This window comes from Lethenteron reissneri, chromosome 13 (genome assembly GCF_015708825.2).
Source record: "Lethenteron reissneri isolate LAM-NWPU_2019-01 chromosome 13, ASM1570882v1, whole genome shotgun sequence".
Lineage (NCBI taxonomy): Eukaryota > Metazoa > Chordata > Hyperoartia > Petromyzontiformes > Petromyzontidae > Lethenteron > Lethenteron reissneri.
Window position 1 is genome coordinate 10,957,584 of NC_083791.1, and position 10,961 is coordinate 10,968,544.

A 10,961-nucleotide genomic window follows, 5' to 3' on the forward strand; every position below is an offset into this window, starting at 1 on the left:
TTAGATAATTCCCTGCGGAACAAGGTATCACAGAACTAATTCTGAGCTCTATCTATGCATGCTGAACTTTTTTCGCACCGTACGTAGCCAACCGTGCTAATCGGAGGTGCGGGAAGATCGGAGATCCCTTCGAGTGACTTCTTAGTCACAGCAGGGGACAGCACTTTCACTGCATGTCACTCAAACAAATATTTTGTTTTATTCTCACAGATGGACTGTTGCCAAGTTGCGACTAAAAACCCGAAAACAAATATAACGTGGATTATTTTTTGGCAATGTAATCGTGGGCGACTGAAGCCAGGAGTTGAACCCTGGATTTCAGTGGTGCCGACTCAGCACTCCGGTATCCCACGAAGAAAAAACCCACATCTGGTCCCGATAGAATAACAATCATAAACATTCAGCAGCTAGCCACTCACATGAGAATAAGACATTGCTGGGCTCATGTGCCCAGCCCCTAGCCAGGTATAGACCGTCCACATTCCTATGGCACGGGTGAGTCTTTGCCAAAGGGATAACTGATTTTATTGACCTCTCACAACCTGGTACTAACTTTATCGACCCTGGAGGGATGATGTGCTTAGAAAACCCCTTGAACTTGTGACCTTGTTATTGTCCTCGAGTGCTCTAACCAAGGAAATACCGGACTGTGTGATGGTGTAATCGATGTCAATTATAATGAGGATCTAGAAGAGCTCGAGAGATGAAATTGTTTCATGCGGGTTTTGAGCGAGCTGGCCAGGGATTGGACAAGGACGTAGCCCCACTTGAAATCAGAGCAACCAGAGAGCACATGCTGAGATATTTCTTGAAGTGTCGCTATAGAAACAATTACAAATCAAAAATCCAATTAAGAACAATACAAAATATAGTTGTGACGCTTATACTGTCGGGGACACCAGCCCACTGTTTGAAACGCATCTCGAACCAACTGATCACGGAGAGGAAGAACACGATATTTTAAGTGATGCACTTGGATGCCAAATTGCTTATCACCAGAAACATCACGAAACATTAGTTCTCAATGACGTTGTCCTCCTCCCTCCTCCCACCCCTCACAATTTGGGCACGGAGATTGATTGGTTTCCCTCATCGGGCAGAGTTACTTTGAGTCCTGCCCCCTTTAAACACTGGCAAATCATTTCGATTTAAAGCTTTCGTGACTGCAGGGATTCATCTTCTTGGTTCTTTCCGATAGACCTGGTTTTCACCTGAGGACGGCTGCTTGCGTTGTGGCCGAAACGTCGTGAGAATTATTTTATTATGTTTTATTTTTATTATTTTATTACTTCCCTTCTACGTGACTTTACCGAAAGAACCAAGAAGATGACAAATCATTGTACTATATAATACCTGCCTTCGGTAAACCAAGTACGGTGTCTCAGGTGGAGCGTGTCGATAAAGTCGATTTAAAGCTGGCAAACTCCACCGCTCATGGCTTCGAGCAATAACGATGACACGTGGTCTGGGATTTGTTGTCTCGTAAACCACATCACCACGATTATTATACGGTCGGATCGCAGAAGCTAAGCAGTGTTTCAGCCTGGTTAGTCGTTGGACGGATGACTGCCTGGGATTACCAGCTGATGTTGCTACGAGTTGGCAGGGAGATGACAGCCGAGCAATGGATTTCTGCACCAATTTTTTTTTGTGAAAAAAGTTCTGAGAGTTAATCCCTCCGGTACGCTGGGTGAGTTTCCCCCGGGTTCTATGGTTTTACGCCACGCAAAGGCCAAACTCTCATTTATGATAATTATCCTTCCCCTCCAATGTAGCAGGACCATCCTGAAAGAGTCTTGCAACTTGGTGGGGCTTTTCCATGTCAAGAAAAGGCATAACAACTGGAATGATATTGTTATTATACGGGGGCAGGCCCGGACTGGCAATAGGACAGTGTGGGCTGGTCTGCGTGGGGAAATTGCGAATGTGATCAGAGTAAAAAAAAAAATCTATATTTTTTTAATGAAAAAATTATATTACCTCGAATGTGTACGCTTCATTGCTTATTTACGCTCTCATTAAGTCCCCGCATTCGGCAGCCCCAAAGATAATTTCTCACCGGCCCATCTGCTTTTAGGACCCAGCCCAAACAGGCCAATGAGGATCGCACGGCTCTTTGGGCCCGCTGTGTTTACAAAAATGCCTGGGCCGATTTTTTTTGTCCCAGTCGATCACTGTACAGGGGGGGTGGGGGGTAGTTGTTATTACGAGGTTGTGGGGAGGGGGGGGCAGGGGGGGGGCATGGGCAGAGTGTTCTGTCTAAGAAAGACCACTCGCCTGTGTGGGGGGTAACGTACACAGTCGTCCCGAACTGCTCCCGGCCTTGTGAATGATTTCACGCGCGCTGATTGTGCAACTTTTATTTCGTCGCACGCAGACAGCCGGATCTGAGCGATCAAAGTGCGACCACGTCGCCCGCGACGATTCTAGAATGAATCGGCGCTCGGATGACACGTGGTGGGCAGAGGCTGCGGGGTCCACGACTGAAGAGGCAGGGTGGGGCATCGGCTGGGAGGTCACTGGGTCACTAAAATGAGGGGTCACCAAATCGACTGATTGGACTCTTGTCTAGCCATCCGACGGTAGAAAGATAACGATGTGGTCAAACTTGCACACAATTCTCTTCTATTCTTGCCTACGACAGCAACGTGTTCAAGAGCTGAATGACAATCTCGAGGTCTGTTCGCCACGAGAGGGCTTCAGGAGAAAAAGAGAGAAGAGTTTGTTTACTTTTGCGGGTTCTCCTCCTCCGTCGAAGGATCGCGGACACACTGGTTTACAATGTGCTCCATGGTTTGGGTTACATGGCTGCAATCGCACTACTGCGGAGTGTCTTTAATTCAGTAGTAGGGTTTTATCCTTTTAAACTGGTACAAAACTGACACCTTTATACAAGGCATCATGTTTGCAATAACCGCAACACAAGTGGTCCAACACCAATGGGGACTAGGCTCTAAAGAAAGCCGTCTCGGGTGTGGACCAATCAACTACAAGGACAGTGCATATTTCGATTTAAAGCTTTCGTGACTGCAGGGATTCATCTTCTTGGTTCTTTCGGTAAAGTCACGTAGAAGGGAAGTAATAAAATAATAAAAATAAAACATAATAAAATAAAATTATATTATATTATTTTATTTAATAATAAAATAAAATAATATTATTTTATTTTATTATGTTTTATTTTTATAATATTATTTTATTTAATAATAAAATAAAATAATATTATTTTATTTTATTATGTTTTATTTTTATTATTTTATTACTTCCCTTCTACGTGACTTTACCGAAAGAACCAAGAAGACAGTGCATATTATTATCATTATCAGAGTTGCTTCTTTTTGTTTGCATTTTTGACTACTTGTGTTGTGGTTATTGCAAACATGATGCCTTGTATACAGGTGTCAGTTTTGTACCAGTTTAAAAGGGTAAAAACCTACTACTTTATTTTGCCACTGGTAAAAGAGGTCTCATAGTATAAATGTCTTTAATTTCCCATGTATGGAGGAGAGTGAACATCAGCCCACTGATGTTCTCTTGTGGCTGATGGTTACATTGAAGCCAGCAAGGGGCGGTGTTTGGGTCTCCGCATTAGGAGTTCATTCTGAACGTCCACGTTACACGCAACGCACCCGACCAATGATCTGATAAGTCACCATAACAGCCACGGTGCAGCCTTTCTCAATTTATACTCCGCGTAGCAATCCCCTCCCTCCTCCTCCCTCACTCGGTCTAAGAATTGGCAAGATCCTCCTGAAAAACGGTCATGAGACTCAATGAGGCGCTTTGGGGTAAACGTGAATAATCATTCAGCTGTACGATTTGCAATAGCCCTGCACAAAACACTGCGTTCCCTTTCAGAATCAAACAACGGACTCGAGGTGTGTGCCACCGGGGGTGTGGGGGAGCGGGGGGCACGGGGGACGAGAAGTTACCTTATGAAATGGGCTTCCGACTGTTATACATGCACGCATGTCATCGAGACAAAATCGGAGCATGTGTTCAAACTGAAGAAATCCGATGAGCTATGAAGCTTTTTTTCACAGAGGTCCAAAGACCGAACAGTCGTAGCCAGAGAAGAAGAGGCGGAGGATAAGGATCCTGGAGCTGATCAGGGGCATAGAGTCATCAGCACGAATGACTGGGGGGGGGGGGGGACACATATTAGACCCAGAGGGCAGCAGAGGAGAAGCAGCAACCGCCCACGAGTTGTTCCTTCTCAAGTAAATACTCGGAAAGGCAGGCGTCCAGCTACGATAAATTATCTTCGTCAAAAGCCCCACACAGCACATTCTTTGTTATTGCTCGTGTTGTTTTGTTTTTTATCAGCTATGGCCTTGACAATGTACAGCATTTGCGTACGTGCAAACCCGTGTTTCGTAAACACCGCACAATAATAGTCGGGGTCATCCGCCCACATATCACAGCGCCTCCCCTCCAGCGCGACCAGCGAGGGTAACACAAAGTTTGCGTGTGGTGACGCCTCGTTCCAATGAGCTAATTTTGCAGGCGAGTTCGAACGGTGCCGCTGGGCATAAGCAAACTCAAGCAAAACGAGTAGGGTCGGCCCCCAGTAGCTCAAGGTGTCTCAGATTTTGGACAACAACTATTTGGAAGTGCATCAAATATCTCATGAAAAAAATCAGTTCTCATCTCACTACATCTCGAGCGTTTGTTTACATCTCGTGGTGATGTCGTTGAAAGTGAGGGCCCCCAAAATTTATTTTCGTAAGGCCCCGAATGGCCCAGTGCCACCACTGTGTTCTAATATTCACACCACGGGCTAAAATAAACAAGCGGCCAACGTTGTGTCCCTGGCAGTGCCGACACCGCTTGTGAATGGCTTTGGGATTGCAATTTGATGTGGATCTTGTACCTTTAAAAAAAAAAAAACCTAAATATTGATTTTTAGCATCACAATCATATTCCAAATTTGCTCTCGGCATAACGCGATGATACAAACACATTTTCATTTTCAATTCTGGCAACTAGCATTGCACCACCCTGTACCCGCAGACGGTTGCCAGAAATCCAATCGTCCTTTGCCCGACAGACGTTTGTCGCATATCAACTAGACCAACATGTAATTTTCAGAACTTTAATATGCCAATATAAAACACGCCCTTAATATCATAGGTGGCCAGGGTGAGATCAGAATCTCACTACACTCGAGTATGGTTTAATGACAGGCTGCTGAAACCGATATTAGAATCCAGATTCTCAACGTTGCCGTGACCTAACGTGTTATTGAAAGTCATGGCTGTAATATGCTGCCGTGGAATATTCTGGGCAAGTAAATACGTCGATCTGCGCTCTATGTCATCAGGCGAAAACAAAAACACCAATTTCAGTCTATCGTAGTTATCGAGTGTGCAGGTGGTAGAATTCTACCGGAGCACACGGGTCAGAGGGGCCATAGGCGCCAGGCTTCGAATATTGGGGACATTTGGATACCAGGACTCATGCAAATTACGCTATGTCATTGCTGGTCGTCCCATGGTTCTAGATTTGACGTTTTCGTGACTGCAATGATTTTGGATTTTTCGGTAAAGTCACGTAGGTAAAAAAGAAATAAATGAAAAAACAACTAAATTAAATCACAGTTATTTTTTCATTTATTTATTTTTTACCTACGCGACTTTACCGAAAAAAACCAAAGAGTACATAGTCCCATGGATCTTTAATAACTTGAGTCACCAAGGGGATCTGTTCAAGTGACTTCTGGTCTACGGAGTAGAAAGGCAGCGCTTTCCCTCCAGTCCTGCCACAGCTAGTAATGTTCACCGCATGATAGTCAAACTGATATTTTTAATTCTCTGAAGTGGATTTTAACCAAAATGTAGAAATACGTTTAATTCCATCAATTGGTTTTGCATGTGCGTGTGTGTGCAGTCATTAGTAACTGACATGAGGCCAGCGATTCGCCACATTAACGGCCAGCAGATAAAACCCACATTGCTTTCATGGCTTTATTTTGGCGATTTCGAAAACGTCTTTTGGTTTGGCCATGTTTGTTTGTTGTAGTACGGAGTTAGACTGATGGCCTTAATCTAAGTTGTCTTGTGGTTGTTGTTTTACTTGCATCCCACTGGGATTTTTGCACACAGTGTTGGTGTACGGTGCTTTTTCTGGAAGATTTGCTGTTTTTTCCTGGATTTTTATGTTTGCACATAGTCACTTTAAGATGTTTTCTTGTTCATGTTTTTGTTTTTTGTTTGTTGCGGTTGCACCCGATTCAAGAGCCGAATGGCTCACAGGGCTATACCACATAAATGAAACTGAAATGAAAAAAACGAAAACTGAAACATCCGAACCTGGGATCTCAACCTCGCCCAACAAACTCTGTGCTCCGACCTCTTGAGCCACCCAGCCACCTCGGCAGTTCCGTGTTCAAAACGCGATATTAGCCACCGGAGCGACCCCCACCCCACCTCATCGCGTCAAACCGAGTCGTAACGTTTCGACGGCGTTGTTGATCATTGATAATCCTCGGCGTGATTGGTTGAACCTTGCCATGGACCTTTGCTCGAGACCTTGCCAGAAGTTCGTAAACAAGAACGGAGGTTTTGTTCCTGCTCCATGCCCAGCCCCGCTGGCGATTTTCTTTAAATACGGGGGACAACCCCCTGGCTGCCAAGGAGGACACGGGTGAGACCAGGACACGATCACAAGGAGCAGTCACTGGATCGAGATGGGTCTCAAGGCGCTGCTGGTGGCTGTCGTGGTTATGATCGCCCTCTCGGGACTGGGTAAGCGAGCGCATGGCTTGGGAATGAGCGAATGTGTTTTGACGAATGGCATCAGTAAGCGCGTGCTGCCACAGCTGTGCGAGTGGGTGTCTGTGGATAGTGAGTCGTTTGGCTAAAGTGTGTGCTCAATCTTACACGGGAGTTGAGTGAATGTGTGAATAGCGAGACTGGAGTGTGCGTATGTGTCTTTGCCCGACATATGTTCAATTCCTGTCCACTTCTAGCATCAAAATACGTGTTAATAGCGAGTCACGATGGCGTGTATGGGGAGTTAACAGTTAACAATTGCTTTTAACTGTGCACATGTTTAACGAGTGTATTAATCGTGAGTGAGTTATGTGTGAATCACCACAATCACCAGACAAAAACAATTCGGCACCCTTAAATTGACAAAATCCCTCGGTCTGCAGTTGCCATGAACGAAATAAATTGCATCACTCCGTCTCCATGTCGGTTGCGCTCACGATCACGTCCTCTCTCTTGGCTGACATTCCGACGCCAGCCTCGTCCACCAGCGATCCTATCCCCACCAGTAATGGGGCCCGCCCACGTGTTTCCACTCAAACCAGCGGCTCTTTACCTTGACTGCGATTATTTACCTACTAAAAAAACCTGGCCACGTCTCGCATCCACAGGGGGTGCGTGCAGCCCTGGTTAGGAACCACCGACTTAACATCAACAAAATACTGTAGTCAACGTGATGTCCAACGTGAATGTTTCACGATACACGTGTTCCTCGCTCTCACGATCCACATCGGAGCACGCATCTCTCCGTGCTTATTGGCGAACTTTTCCGGTTTTGTTCCATGTTTTTTTGTCAGTGTACACATTGCTATTTGTACTAATTGAAAACCTGCCTCTATGCATATCGGTTTGTGGCTTTCCAACGCCGAATTCAATTTTATAAATCACGATGTAGAACCTCGTTCGCATCGTACCTCGCCAACCGTACTGCAACCCCACTCTCTCTTTCCCAATTCTTTAACAATTTAGATCTCGGGTCCGCCTTCAATAATCACCCCAAGTCATAACCCTGCATTGCCTCCAACAATAATGCTCCCTTTTGCTCACCGAACTTGTTGTACTGGACTTGTTCTCGTATTTCTAGAATCCAACATTACAACATTCCTTTGAGAAACGTCCATCGCTGCAAATTATTTGTCTGTTGCCTTTAACTCGTATAGCTGTCTGTTTACATGCTAGTACGACAGTCACCCTTTCTATCTGTTTAATGTTTCTGTACGTCAATTGCAATTGCGCACTCATCATTCTGCAAAGTAATTTTCCCGGGCCGACTTGCGATGAAGGACATTCATAACTTAACATCGATTTGTGTTTGTGCAATGTCCTTGATGTCGTGTGTCATGCGGTTGTTTGGTGCGACTTATATTTGCTTCATGGCTGCATTTTATTGTCTGTTTTACTTTGGTCATTTTGGTGACCTCACCGTTGCAAATGAGATTATAATCCTTGTATCTTGACTTCTCATCTGGTTTAATAAATATAAACTTGAAATTCATCGATTTTCCGTTGTTCATTTTCATTGCTTGTTTTAACATCTGACATCAGCAAATCTGAGACGGTTAATATTTTATCCAGTTGTTAAGAGCCTTGATTTCTCAAATCCAATATTTGTAAATGGTACTGTGATTAGCCTTGGCGAGTTCACATTCTTGTCCGATTCCACTTCCGAATGTGTTGCTACTTTCTACGTCGTGCAATATCAGTGTAACTAATGCTATCTCTGTAAATTGCTTTGCTAATTTAAATGTATTTTGTTTCGAATTCATGAAATCCTTGGTGCGCAAGAGCCTGGATGATTGAATCTGTTGCGCTTAATCGAGTCCACAAAAGCATGGCAGGATGGAATTTTATATTCATGTTGTTTTCTTATAGAATCAGATAGTCTACGATCGATGATGTAGGTTGCTAAACTTTTTTTTTAAAAATCAATTCAGCTTGCTCGGCTCGTTGGTTTGGCTCTAAAATGTCCATTATTCGGCTCACGAGGACCTCCGTGAACAATTAATGCAACCTGATGGAGGCTCGCAGCTTGAAGAACGGCCAACCCCTCCCGCCCCGAGACATGCGTGTTTATGTTGTCTGGCGCGCGTGTGTCGTGTGCGCTAATTAAAGTGTGACTTTTTAAGATCCTGGGTTCGAACCCAGGTTTCAGCAGTTCGGGATTCAATTGGGTTCTGAACTGTAGCAGGTTGTCTCGGCCCAATAAACAGACATTTAATTCAGAATCAGAATCTTTATTTAAACTGATGAGCTATGAAAACGATCACATAAAATGTTATGCACCCACAAAGGAGACCAACACAGAGAAAATCGGCTTGGCATGGAAGGAACATTACACATAATAAAGGTTTTTCGTGTTTGATCGCGTTATTTATAAACGTGTCGCGACCCTCCACCACCCGACACGGCCAATCAGTAAAAAAAAGTGTCTCGTTGACAAAAGACAAATAGTTCACTACTTTAGCCCACCGGTGTGTTTAAGAATGAATCCACAACATTTACAATTGTTTAGTACGACATTTCGCTGGTAATTACATCCAGCATCATCGGGCAATTTGCGAGAATAGTGATGCCCACCACCTGCTCCCGGTCTTAAATACAGCAGGGTGACGTCATCATTTAACCCAATCAGATTTATAAATAACGCGATCGAACCCAAAAACCTTTATTATGAATATTGGTCGCGAAATCCTACGTGTTAAACGAACATTACAGTCTGTCGTAGAGCGGGTGGGGTGGGGTGGGGGGGGAAGACGTTGCCTTCTCGTGTAAACCACATCACTTGAAGGGATCTCACGAGGTAGTTCTGGGAGATCCTCTTCCGTGGACCGTTCTCCAACACGCGGAGCTACACCGCTCTGCAAGAGCTCCGAAGTGATTAAGAACGACAGCGATGACACAAATCGGGATAACATTGTGGATCAATATCAACATAAACGTGTTACTGTCGTGTTAGCCGACTCTGTGTTGCATTGCATTACATTTCTAAGTTTACTCGGTTTGTTTTCTCAAACTTAAAATGTGTCTCCCCCTGCTGTTCCCATTGACTTTCTCTGCTCCCCCCCCTCCCCCCCCCTCTATATAATGCCTCACGACAGAGGCGTTGTTTCCGTGTGTCTCTCTCTCTCTCTTACTTTTAATTTCTCCCCCCCCCCCTGCCGTTAACTATATATTCAAACTTCCAACTTTTCACTTAACTTGAAAATTAGCACTTTCACACCTGATGACGGTTGCTTGTGTTGCAATCGAAACTTCGTGTATGCCATTCTTTATTTTCTTTTCTTTCTACGTGACTTTACCGAAAAAACCAAAGAGTAATTCCTGCAGTCACGAAAGCTTAAAATCAAGTTTCTAAACGTGTTGTTTACAGAATTGGTGTATATGTTAGGGCTGTGTAGACTGTTTGAGGAGTGCATTAAAGCATACACTAAAACCTTACATTCGCCGTGATATGCGAGTGCATATGTTCATGTTCGGAGTTCGTACTCGGATTGTTCAACGACTATTGGTATACCGACAATTGCGCTCAAGACTTCTCGTTCGAACCACAAGGCCCGTACGACCCCACTTGGTCAGCCGGAGCCATCATCTGAAGGCACCAGCGGCAGGTCTCAATCACCACGTGGTACATTTGCCATAATTTATCAGCTTAAAAAGTTGAAGTGGAGCCCTGCAATTGGTCGCTCACGCCACTGCTGGGGGAAGGACCTCCCATTATGGTGAACTCTAAGAGGGCATTTCGACTTCCACGCTTTTACCAGATGTGTTTAAAGAAGTGTGCATACCCACATTTCCCCCCACAACCTGTAACTTGCTAATCGACGGAGATGGGGGGGGGGGGGTTAAGGAATGTGTCCATCGTGTCATCAGCTGCTCTGGGAGATCGAATCAAACTGGCAACCTGTGATTGCATTACAAGTGTGCTCACCATCACACCATGCAGCACCCTTAACAGTAGAACTTTTACTTTCCCTCGTCTATAATTCACACTCCTGTCGTGTTTTTGTATTACTTGTAACGTTCTGACTTGCCCCGACTGGACATGTGAAAAAAGAGCCTTTAGAGCTCATCCAATTCCTCCAGTATATTGTTAGTTTATTGATTAAAACTAGAAAAAAATAGGTGTGCGTCCAACCAGGGAGACTTTTTTTTAACCAATGTATTATTTTGAAATTACGAGCAATGCAAAAT